Source organism: Artibeus jamaicensis, unplaced genomic scaffold, assembly GCF_021234435.1.
Source record: "Artibeus jamaicensis isolate MK-2021 breed Jamaican fruit bat unplaced genomic scaffold, CSHL_Jam_final contig_752, whole genome shotgun sequence".
NCBI lineage: Eukaryota > Metazoa > Chordata > Mammalia > Chiroptera > Phyllostomidae > Artibeus > Artibeus jamaicensis.
The window spans coordinates 60,943-74,209 of NW_026521949.1; positions in this window are offsets into that span (position 1 = coordinate 60,943).

The following is a 13,267-nucleotide window of genomic DNA, read 5'->3' on the forward strand; positions in this document are numbered from 1 at the left end:
CTATAATTCTACTCCTCAGTCTAGGCAAATAACACGGGAGAGAATTAAAGCCATTACTGAATTAACTCCACCTGCTACTGAATAGCAACTTTGCTCCTTTTTAGGAATGGTGGGATTCTGAAGAATTTGAATTCCCAACTATGTGCTAATTAGCACAAACCTTTGTAGGAAGGGGCCAGACACTGAACCCATTATATGAGAAAAGAAATGCGATCAGACTTTTAATAAAATGAAGCAGGCCCTAGTGGAATCCCCAGCCTTAGGCATCCCTAACTTAAGCCTTTCCCTCTATATATAGCAGGGAAGCAAGGAATAGCTGTAGGTATCTTAGTCCAATTACCAGGGAATGAACCTCAACCAGTTGCATATCTCTCTAAAATAATGGACACCATAGCAACCAAGTGGCCTCTGTGTCTAAGAGCAGTTGCAGCCACAACCATGCTAATCAAGGGAGCTGCTAAACTAACTCTTGGGCAGAAGTTAGAGGTCTTAACTGCACATTGGGTATAAGGGATATTAAAAATGAAAGGGCACCTCTGGCTAACAGGAAGTAGACTGACAGAATATCAGGCTCTTCTTCTGGATAATCCTGAAGTAACTATAAAAACCTGTAATACCTTAAATCCAGCCTCCTCAATGTCTACAGAGTCATCCCCACATTTGACACATTCCTGCTCAGGCATTATTAGTCTTACTCACTTTAGCAGAATTGACTTGCTAAACAACCCTTAGAAAAGCCTGATGATGAATGGTTCACTGACAGAAGCAGCTTTATACAGAATGGGCAGCAAAAAGGATATACAATAGTTCATTTATATAACACTATTGAGGCACGGCCCCTTCCACCCTTGACCTCAGCCCAAAAGGCTAAAATTATAGCCCTTACCCAAGCTCTCATCCTAAGACAAGGAAGAAGGGTCAATATCTATACAGACTGAATATTCCTTCCTTGTTCTGCGTGCTCATGCTGTCATATGAAAAGAAAAAGGGCTTCTCAACCTCAAAGAATCCCCTCATTAAACATGGACCAGAAATCTTAAATCTGTTCAAAGCAGTTAGGCACCCTGAGTAAGTGGCAGCCATGCATTGCAAAGGCCACCAAAAGGATATGTCTCCTGTATCTCAGGGAAATAGAAGAGCAGACCAAAAAGCAAAGAGAGCAGCACTAGAGACTGACAAATAGCTTTATTCCCCTCTGTAAATGGCTCAGATATCAAATCCAACTATGCATCTGAGGAAATATCTTGGGCTTTGGAGCAAGGAGGTATCCATGAAAGACCCTGGATATATATTGGCTAGAGGGTCTTCCTCTTTAGGCCTCCCAGTGGAAATTCTTAATGGCTTTGCATGACTCCTTCCAAATTGGAAGGGATGCTACAGTGACAATGATTAATAAATTATTAATAGGTAGAGGAATAGCTACTACCATGAAGAATATTTGTCAGGCTTGTACTCTTTGTGCCCACAACAATCCTGGGCAAAAGCAATTCCTGCCCCTGCTGATAGAACCAATTCATCAAAGAGGGATCTATCCTGGAGAGGAGTGACAGACTGGCTTTATGAAAATGCCTCCTTATAAATGATACACATACTTACTAGTCCTGCTAGATAGCTTTACTCGATGCATTGAAGCTTTTTGGACAAGGATGGAGAATGCTGTAGAAGTAACAACAGCTCTCCCAAAGGAAATAATACCTAGGTTTTGTCTTCCATGATCCCTACAAAGTGATGGCAGGCTATCCTTCACTTCTAGGACCACTCAAGCAGTTTCTGGAGCTCTAGACATAAAATATTACTTTCACTCTGCTTGGCGACCACAGTCCTCTGGAAAGGTAGAAGAGGCAAATCAAACTTTAAAAAGGACATTAGCAAAACTTTGTCAGGAAACTTCTGAAAACTGGGCTAAGTTGCTACCTATAGCCCTCATGAGAATGAGGGGATCCCTTAAGGCCAATACTAAGCTCAGCATATTTGGAAAGTATGGCTGGCCCTTTCTGAATCTAGATCTAACATTTGATACAGAGACCCATCAAGCAACTAAGTATATAATAAACTTAGGGCTTTACATAAATATGAAAATAAAGTTTTACCAGCCCCCCAAAGGAATTTTTAAACTACCATATCTACAGGGGACTGGGTAATTCTTAAAACTTGGAAGAAAGGATTACCAGAAAACCAACTCAACCCTTAATGAATAGGGCCCTACCAGGTAGTCCTGTGTACCCCTATGGCTGTAAAACTTTTAGGAGTTGATAGCTGGGTTCATATTTCCAGGGTAAAACTGGCTCCCACTGATCCTAATCTGATTCAGGACCAGCTGGAGACCAAAACCCAAGACTACATCTGTGAGCCACTGGAGGACCTCAGGCTCCTGTTCAAAGTGAGGAAGCCCTAAAATATAAGTAATGATTGATGATAATATACTAAAATCACGATTGTTCTGGATAGTTACACTTCTTGGAAACTTCCTATTAATCCTGGTCCTCTTCATGAAGGCTTGTTTACTTCCTTGTGAGTGGAATCTTATCTATGATGGTCCAAAATAAAAATGTCTTTGTTGTTTCTATTAACCATTTTCTACTCACCTACACTCTATATAACAGAATGGGATGAAAATTTTGTATAAATGCTTCTTGAACCTCAGCAACAAGATAAAACCTGGCCCAATGTTGGATATGTCATCCTAACCAAGAAACTCCTTCCAGATATAATACTCATATAAAAGCCTACCCAATAGCTAATGAATCCTTAATCAATGCTTTGAATTCTTCCACTAATTACTTGCATTCCTCTTTTTCTTAAAGACTCAGAAGGGAGCATAACCTTCCTTTGTGCTTCCATGTAGATGAACTTTCTGTGTGGGGTGAGCCCAGCTCCCACTCAAAGATGCGCAGAACCCATGCCCACAGATAGGTTCCACCATTGGGAATCAGACCTTCAATGTGCCTAGACTGCTTTGAGTCTTTCTTTTTGCTAAAAACTCCCTCACCTAGATTTGTGGCAAACATTTACTACAGAAGAACTTCCTAAAAACCATGCTAAACCTTCCAAGGACCAGTGTAACTGGTTCAACTACTTTTCCCTTTTCCTTTGCATTATTTTCCTTCTCCTTCTTTTCCTTTTCCTTTTTTCCTTTCCTTTTTCCTTTCCTTTTCTTTCCTTCTTCCTTTTCCTTCTTTTGTGATGTGATTAGCAGCATTGGCTCCTTTGTTTTCTGTAAAAGGTATCCACCTAAAGTAACCTGTGCATAGGAAATGAGGACCATAATGTAATGTGCCCAAGAATCCAATAAGGGCTGGTGACAATAAGGGCCATGGCTTTTGCTCCCTTGAGAGAAAAAGCCATGCTCTCCCTTTTCCTCCACAGAACTTAGTAGTCTGTGCAAATGTCTCTCCTCCATCCACAATGTTGCGGACCTCACGAGCTGGGGTCCGCATCACTTCCATCTGACCCCACTAGAATTAAAGCCATTTAATTGTTCCAGTACCTCTCTTAAATGTGATAGTGTTACCGAACAAGAGGTCCGGGGGGGGGATACAATATTTGGCCCACCTAGGGATGCCAAAAACTGCTATACAACAGGGGCCCCTCCCAAGGACAAAATACTAATATCTACTGGGCTCTTCTGTCTGCTGCCAATTGAAAAGACATCTCTCCATGCCAGAGATTTGTGGAAAGGAAACAAAATGTTTATTTAATGCTATTCAGGCCTAATGCCCCCACTAAAATATCAAAGTCCTTTAGGGTATACACCTACACCCACACAGCTCCCGCTTCTCCCACTGTCCCAACTCTGGGTACCATAAATTAGGAAAAGAGCATACGTCTGTTTTTCAGGCCGCTGGCACCATCAGCTGTGTCACCGTGCAGGCAGGATCTCTCTCTAGTTAATCCAAAGTACTGTGGTACCCTCTCATGGTCCACTGGCAAGAGTTCTTTGTACCCAGTTCCAGTCAAAGTCTCTACTGCTTTCCAGGCCATGCGGCCAAAGGGGGCACCCCAAAGCCATGTGGGCCTCTTCTACCAAAGCTGCAGGCATTCGCACTCCACCAAAAGCATGGCTTTCTTCTTCACCTGGCTGCAGGGATCTCCATTCTGGCAAAGCTGCATGGTTTTCCCTTTCACCTGGGAAAGAGTGGGTCTGCACTGTGCCAAAACCACATGGCTCCCTCTTCACCTGGCCAAGAGGGGATCCTTACTCTGCTGAAACCACATAGCTCTTCCTGTCATCTGGCTGCAGGGGTCTGCACTCTGGCCAAAAACCACATGGTTCTATCTCCTCTTCACATCTGCAAGAGGGAATCTTAACTCAGCTGAGACCATGTGGCTTGCTCTCCCCTGGCTGCAGCGCCTTGGTTTAAATCTCCGCACCCATCCTTCTTTGCGGCCCCATTTCCGACTCCTCCTACAATCAGTTACACCTGCCAGGACTCTCGTACCCTCCCAGCTTTACTGGGCTGCCATCATTAGTCTGGGAAGGTATCGCCCCATGTCCTGGAGCCAATCAATTCCAAGCTCTCACGCAGGCGCTATAACTCGGGGGGACCTGTCCATAGTTACATCTTGGGTAGAAGCCACTCCCTTCTTCCGGGCTCAGAGCATGGCCACAGCTATTTAACATATCTATGTAACCAGTTGAAGGTTATAGATATGTTAAATGGCCATTCTAGAGGTTAGCTGCAAAACTGTTGCTATGCAAAACAGCTCTCAATGGCCCTGCTCCACTTCCCCCTACTGGGGGGTGGGGGTTGAGGACATCTTATATGTGTCTCCAATATTCCTATACACTTTGAATTATGGACACCATACCAAATTTTTTTGCACCCCCCGCCTTCACCCTGTATCAATATGTATTAATTATAGGGAGTTATTATAACATAGGATGCATCCCATGTTATCATAACACTCATACAGGGGTCATTAACTCATTTCAAGCCTTGGCCTCTCTTTCAAGTTTGAGCTTTCTGGAGAATCTTTCTGAGAGAGGAAATTTCAAACCTTTGAATTGGTGACACATAGTGTGCTCCCTGAAATATGATTCTCACTGTATTGCTAATAGTACCCACTGCTGCTTTGATAAAACTCAATGCAGATAAAAAATGATACTTCAAAATGTCTTAGTTGGAAATTGAGCCAATTTCTCCAAGCAGTATTAGCAAAATTTCTACCACCTCCTGCAGGAGGGGAAGATCAGGGAAATAACTTAGGCCCTTAGGCCCTTTTAAGGATTGCTTTTCCCCTTGCCATACACCCTCCTTAATAAATATAACTCCACCAATGCCACAGTCATTGCAGCACCCCTAGGCCTCATCCGGCTATCTGGGACTCCCACATACTGGCTAACAGATCAGTCAGAACTTCAAAAAGCTATTGCTTATACACATCTCAGCAACTCTAACACATGAGGGTGACTGTACCTTAGGGACCTTGGCACCTCAAGACCTTACCATTATAAACATAACCCAGGGTCCTGGAAGTCCATCTCTTAGCAGGAAAAAATGAGCTTTTGGTCTAGAAGTGGCTGTAGCTGCTGCCACTATAGCAGCTGAACACCATCTCTCCTGCCCACCAAGGAAAGCTTTGCCTACCATGAGGCCATTCTAAGGGAACTCACTAAGTTATAGAAGAAGTCTCCAAAGACACTGCTGGTACTCTAGCTGGACTCTCAAGATCAGTAGACTCACTGGCAAATATAATCATGGATAACTGCCTCATCCTTGACTATCTTCTAGCAGAAAAAGGAGGGGTATGTGCTGTTATCGATAAAACCTGCTGCTCCTGTGTAAATAACTTTGGAATGGTTGAAACTAACACAAGAAAAATTTATGAATGGGCAGAGTGGCTATATAAATATAAGCAACGGGGCCAAGGAATTAAAGATACCTGACCTCCTGGCTCCCTAGCTTAGCATGGCTATTACCCCTCCTAGAACCCTTAATAACATTGCTGCTTTTATTAATTTTAGGACAGTGTTTATTTATTTGTTATTTTATTTATTTATTTTTAGACAGAGGGGAAGGGAGGGAGAAAGAAAGGGAGAGAAACATCAATGTGTGGTTGCCTCTTGAGCACCCCCTACTTGGGACCCGGACTGCAACCCAGGCATGTACCCTGACTGGAAATCAAACTGAGTGATCCTTTGGTTTGCAAGCCCACACTCAATTCACTGAGCTACACTAGCCAGGATGGGAAAGAACCATTTTGAATATATTTCTGCATGAAATTTTCTACTTAATTAGAATGAAATTGTTTCCCTTTTAAAATAACTTGTGACAGGCAAGGAAAAGTCAGTACTTTCCAATAATGTGAAATGGAAGATCTCATGGGTCAAATTAAATGAATCACCACAGACCACACCAAATGCCACTTTCCATCCAAAGAAGATGATGTGTATGTGATGGGATTAGAATGAGACTGCTATGATGAGTTCCTTCTAGAAAACCAAATGATCAATTCCAATGAGTACTGCTCCCAGTTAGACCAAATGAAAACAGCACTTAATAAAAAACACCCAGAGTTAGTCAACAGAAACTCCATACTATTCTATCAGGATAAGGCCAGAACATATTTCTTGGATGACAAGGCAATAATTGTTACAGCTTGGCTGGGATTTTTGCCATATTCACCAGATTTTGCACCTGCAGATTTCTACTTATGCTGCTCTTTACAAAATTATCTTAATGGAAAAAAATTCAATTCACTGGAGGACTGCAAAAGGTACCTAGAGCAATTCTTAGCTCAAAAAGATAAAGTTTTGGGAAGATGGAATTATGAAGTTGTAAAGATAGTACAGGTAATGAATCAAATTGTGAATATATTGTCAATGAAGTTATTGGTGCAAAGGAAAAATGTGTCTTTATTTTTACTTGAAAATGGAATGAACATTTTGGCTAACTAATAAATTATGCTCCTAGAAAGTACTATATTAAACATAGTCAAAATGGAAGAGTTATGAAAAGGGCACAATAAAGACTCAGAGAAGAGTCTTTTTGGAGGAAGTTAATGGAAAACATGAATTCCAGAAATTGAAAGTGGTCAACGAAGATGGAAGCTGGGAGGAATCTGAGCAGAATGAGACTCATGGCAAAGATGGAGCTACCTCTGGTTTACTTGACATTTGCTTTTTTATGGTAGCTCCTTAATATAGACAGCTACTGGATTGACAATGTGAAAGTCTGAATGGATTTATTGAAACATGGAATCCTCTTTTCAAAAGTATACTAAAAGTTATTCTCACATCAACATGTTCCCTTTCTCCAGCTTGTTAAGTAAAACTTTTAACTACTGAAATTTTCTATTTATCAGTGTCCCCATATAAGTGTTTCTAAACTTTGATTCATTTCTTCATCTTCCAATATGTCCATTTCATGATGCTGGGCTCACAGAAATTGACTGTATCTGAGCTATGGTCACTGGGGATATCAACAACTTCAGGAGAGGCCAGCCAATGTGCTTGTCCACAAACTGTTGTCTGCTTAAACCATCCATGGGTTTGTCCATCACAGAGCTCTGCACATGGTTGGATCATCTGGTTGACTCAGAACTAAAATGGGTGACTTGTTAGAGGTAACCTGGGGTCAGCAGTTTGCTGGGCTTACACATGACACAGGCATCACCTGAAGCAGGGTCTATGACATGTGCCATCATAACTGATAACATAAATACCCTTATGGGGATTTAAGCACAGGCAACACACTCAGAAAATATATATTCAAATTTCATATTTCTTCAAGGACTAGTGTTATGAACACACAATAAATATCCAAGAGAAGAAAACAAACAAACAAACAAACTAACTAAACTAAACCCAAGGCAGTCATCAGAACAGACACCTGCTCAAATTATGCAGCTAATTGAACACTAGTGTGGCATTTCCCCCGCAGCATGAAAACAGAAGTACCACGTGACTAGCAACCCAGTGTCCAGTGCTTTTCTCCAACAGAACACACCCTGGGTCTGGAAGAGAGTGACTCCTCATCGCTGCCACTTTACCCACCATGGCCAAGGCATGGAAACTTTTTGTTTGCCTGTCAGGGGATGAATAGATGAAGAGTGTTACATATTCACAATGCAAACTTCCTACTGTCTTAAAACAGAAGGGATCCTGCCATGAGCCATAACATGGGTGACACTGGAGGATGACATGCCATGTTCACTAAGCCACCAAGAAGGACTACTGTGACTCCATGGAGGTGAGGTCCCCGAGTCAGCCCAACTCATGGACACAGGTGCAGAATGATGCTTGCAACACTGGAGAATAAACTTGGGAAGCAGATGTTTCCACCAATGAAGCCAAGTTTGGGTGGGGATCTGTTTTAGATCTCAAAACTGTAATGACTCACACTGTGTTGTACACTCAGGGATTTGTGATGGACACATCATATGTGAAGGGTTCTCGCTGTGAGAAGGTGACAGGAGAGGGGCCGTGTTAAAATACAGTTGGAGCAGCCATTCCAGACAAACCACTTGGCACATCATCTAGTTATTAATATATTGGGTTGGCCTAAAAGTTCATTTGTGTTTAGCTCCATTTGAAACAGACTTATTAGATTATTTTGTGACAAGTGTCATATCAGCTGCATTTCAAAAAAGTATGAAAATTGGTAAATTTGTGTAACCCCTTTATGTTTAATGTGGAAGAAAATGCACATTTTCACAATTAATATTCTTTATTATTTCAAGAATATAAAAATATAATAGAAAAACAAAAACAAATATGATTTCTGTAGCATATGGAAAAGTTGCTGTGACTGATGAAATGTCTGAAAAGTCATTTGTAAAACTTTGTGGTGGAGATTTCTCACTGAAACCATCTCAATGGTGAGGTACATCAGTTGAATATGATAATGATCAAATCAAGAGTTTAATTAGGAACACTCAATTGTATACCAAAAAAGTATACCAAAGTACTCAAAATATGCAAATCAATAAAGTTATTGATGTGTCTTTTATTTTATGGGGAAAAAACTAAATGGACCTTTAATGCAACCTAATTGTTTGAAAATTAACCCAAATGCTTTACTCAGCCATAGGAAAAAAAAAAAGAATTCTTACCATGTGGGACTACATGGATGGAGTTAGAGTGTATTACAGTGAGTGAAATAAGTCAGAGACACACAGATGCCATATGCTCTCACTTATATGTGGAATCTAAAGAACAATAAAAAGAAACAAGCTGAATTAGAAACAGACAAAAAGAAACAGAGAACAGACTGGTAGTTTCCTGTGGGAGGGGAGTTGGGATCCCGAGTAAAAAATGTAAAGAGATTAAGAAGTACAAACTGGCAGTTACAGATTAAACACCGGGATGTAAAGTACAGCACACTGAATAAAATTAATAATATTGTAATAACTATGAGTGGTGCCAGGTGGGTACTGGATATATTGGGCCATCATATCACAAACTGTGTAAATATCTGACCACTTTGCTGTAGGCTATAAGCACATTTAAAATGATATAAAGAATGTCAACTTTAACTGAAAAGGGAAAAAGGAAATTTTCCCAAATTCCAGGCTGAGGCCAAGGTGTGTATCAGAGTGTGACAGACAAGGGGCATGGCTGAACTCCAGGACTATGCTCACATGTTCTGTTTTTATTGGGAGATTTCTGAATATCCTGTAGGTTTATTAGAGACTCCTATTTTGATCCTCAACTTTGTATTATTCACTGGAGGTTCACAACCCAGTAAACAAACTGTGGACTGCTAACCAGGACTTATTATAATAATCTAATGTGCTGAAGGGTCTTTTCTTTTCCTCCCAGAGATTTTAACTATGTACATGATAAATGTTCCATATCCACATGTGGTGTGTGTTTGTCTTCAGCCTGGACATCATCAGCAAACTGTGTGGGTCCCTCTGCCTCTGTGTGGTGTTGCCTACTCTTGAGGGCTGTGAGCACGAATCCAAGTCAATGACCATCATAACTGGGGAGCTTGTTCCTCAGGAATTGCATTCATATTCCTCTGATGTCCCCTGCCCTGCATTCCCATCTCTTATTGCTGGCCAGCTTGGACACTGAGCTGTGTTTGGTTCACCAGATCCTCTGGTTAGACTCAGCTGATGTGTATCAGAAAGTTTGATGATTCATTGGAATTGGGCATAAGAATGTCTGAAAGAGAGTCTGTTTTTGTCCATGTGAGAATAGATTCAGCCTTTACAACAGATTATGCTCACACGGAGATATCAGATGTGAGCACATAATGAGGAATCCAAGAAGTTCCCTAAGGGAAACAGTTACAGAAAGAGGAAACCCAACAGGAAACCAGCATAAACCACCAAATTTACCTGATTCTTTAATGGTCCTTGTGTTCAGGGATGCTGATCGCCCTCCAGTGGTCACAGCCTTGGTCATTTCCCAAAGCCAAATCGAGTAATAGTGAGCATGAGGACCTCAACCCTCTCCACTAGTCCCCACTACTCCCCTAACCCTAATCCAGGGAGGAGTGGGGCTTGCTCAGTAAGGTCCTAGGACCCCTTTTCTGTAATCAGGGCACAAATGGCTGTCTGGTCTAGTGTTGCCCACCCTCCAGGACTGTATACAGGTGTAGACTCAGAGTCCACAGGACAATTGAAGAACTTGTGTATTACCTGTGACATAGTCCCCGATCATCTGAGATGAGTCAGGTTCAACTTGAAGAGTCACAGACACCTGCTGCTAAAGTCTGTGTTGGGCCTAGGACCATGATTGTAGATCCGCACAGTCCCTGTTCTATGCCCTTTGTTTGCAGGGGAATTTCTTCTCTTTCCCATGCCAACAGAGACTGAACTTGCTGAGTACCCCAGGTCTGCTTCCCCATAAGGCAGCCAGAGAGCCCAGAACATACCCATCTGACTGGGTATGGAAGCATACCTTGGATGTGTGGTTCCCAGGTTGGAAGCACACCTGAGAGACACAGTCCAAAATCCCAGCTCTGTGGGTATTGCTGGCACAGTCACACCCCCTACCAAGCTGAAGGGGATCACAAAAGAATCAGGGCCACTTGGCACTTTTATCTCCCCAACACTGCCCAGGCTTGAAAGGGACAAATGATCCCCTCATCAATGTGTGACCTCACAAGGATGACAGGGACAAATATCCAGGCCAGGCCATAACCCTATACCTTAAAACTGCACCACTAGGATAAGGCAGACCTAGCAAATCAGCAGGTGGAGGTGGGCTGCTGCCCATGCACACCAGGTGGGAAACAGTGATCCTTTTCCTCAAGCCACACACTCCAGACTCCCAGTAGTTCTCTGTCCATAGTCCTTCTGGGAACTAAAGTACACCTTCAAGGCACTACTTCATTAACCAAGCAGACACCTTCTCCATCCTGGAACTGCCGCATGGCCCCTCCTGCAGTCACAGATCAGGTTGTGTGACTTTTCTTGTGTGACAGTGTATTACTCTGCATGGCTGTGTGTTGCCATATGGCTGTGAGTGGCTCTCTGTGGCTGATGCCTGTGTTATTGTGTGTGACTGTGTGCATGGCTGTGTTGTTACTGTGTGTGAGTTTGTGTGTGCCTATGCGTTTTCTGGTCAAATACTAAGAGAACAGGATATACTCTGATCACTCTATGCTAGCAGATATATTTACGCTGTACTCATTTTGTTGGGTTAGGAGAGTTTAATGAGAAGTTTACTTAAATTGGGAGGTCATCTGTTTCATTAAAGAAGTTGTTTGGATTAAACATGTGCTCTCTCAGACACTGATGGCCATGGATGGGGCTGTTGAACATATGGGCCAGGGTGTCTGGGTCCCCTGGACTGCTCCTATAATCCAACATGCTCCCAGTGAAAATCCTACATGTAGTGAAGCTTGAAACCTGTGGATCCAGGAGGAAATCTTGAAGGAGTTCGATGAGGCACATCCAAGTCCTCAGAGTCCAATGTCCACACTGTGCTATTAGCACTGCTTCCTGCAGTGAGATGGGCTCCTCCTAAGGATGGATGTGGGGGTCCTGTGTTTGGAGCACTGAGCTGACAGATCTTTCTGGGATCCATGTGGACTCTGACGTGACAGGTGAGGTTAACCATCCCTAAGCTGGATCAGGCTTGTTAGAGATGGAGGGCCATGGGATCTTGCCATCATTGACCAGGACAGGATGAGGCACCTGGAGAGTCAGACACTGTGTGCAGCCATGTCCACCTGAGAGGGGTACAGAGCTGCACACAGACTAATCATCCAGCATGATGCCTGCTGGCTGATTAGTCTGTGTTCAAACTCATGGGCAAAGAGGAAAAAAATTGCCAAGGAAAGATATGCATACTAAGTTATGTCATTGGATACATTTTCAGTATCTGAGGAGTTTGTGAAAATTAGGAAATGCTATAAAGAAACATTAAGCTTTTTTGTTACATAAAATTTATGCCAATACTAAGAGTATCAAAACTTAGAAACACAGATACAACCATGCATATTTGAAGGTACACAGCACATACTCACAAACACATAAAATTGCACATGCAGGAAAACCATACAGCAACATACAAATGCACATGTTAACTGACACATTAACACACAGAGTAATAGATGCACACCTAAACATGAGAATAGGAGGGAAGGCATACATGAAGAAGTTTTCTGCAGAAAGAGAGAAATTAAAGGGTGACTCAAGAATCCTTTTTGTAGCCCCTCTCTGCACCTGCTTTCCACATGGGCCCCAGCCATCCATGTGTCCTCAGCAACCCCTGGAGCCCAGTCCCACACATGCTCCTTCAAGATGGACTTTGGCAGCTGGGATGGCACTGATTTGCTCCATGTGTGTGGTACAGTAATATACAGTCATATCCTTGGTGGTCATGGAGCTCAGCTGCAGGGAAAGCTGGATCCGGAATGTGTCCCTGGGTGAAGATTCTGCTGTTTAAGACAAGTACAGGTGTGAACTACCCCTGGCTCCCATGCACCCCATCCCTGCAGCCCCTCTCTGGGGTTCACCAGTCCTGAGCCTGAGTCATGTAGCTGTGACAGGGCACCTGGGGATACTTTGAGTAAGGGACACCTCAATTTTCATTGTCTACATGCATCATCTGGAGCCATCAGAAATCAGTATCTATCAAGGAAAAGATCCACAAGCAGGTTATTCCATGACATGCTCTAGCCCTTGCACTCACACCCAGCTCACAAAGAGAGAAACATAGGCTTCCTAGTAGGATGCACTCACATTGGGGCCTGGCTCTCATTCTTAATGATGTGTGGGAAGGTCTTTGTTCCATGAGCTGTGGAAGACTCAGAACAGATTAAACCATACACATGTACACACAGCACATACCACACACAGTCACAAA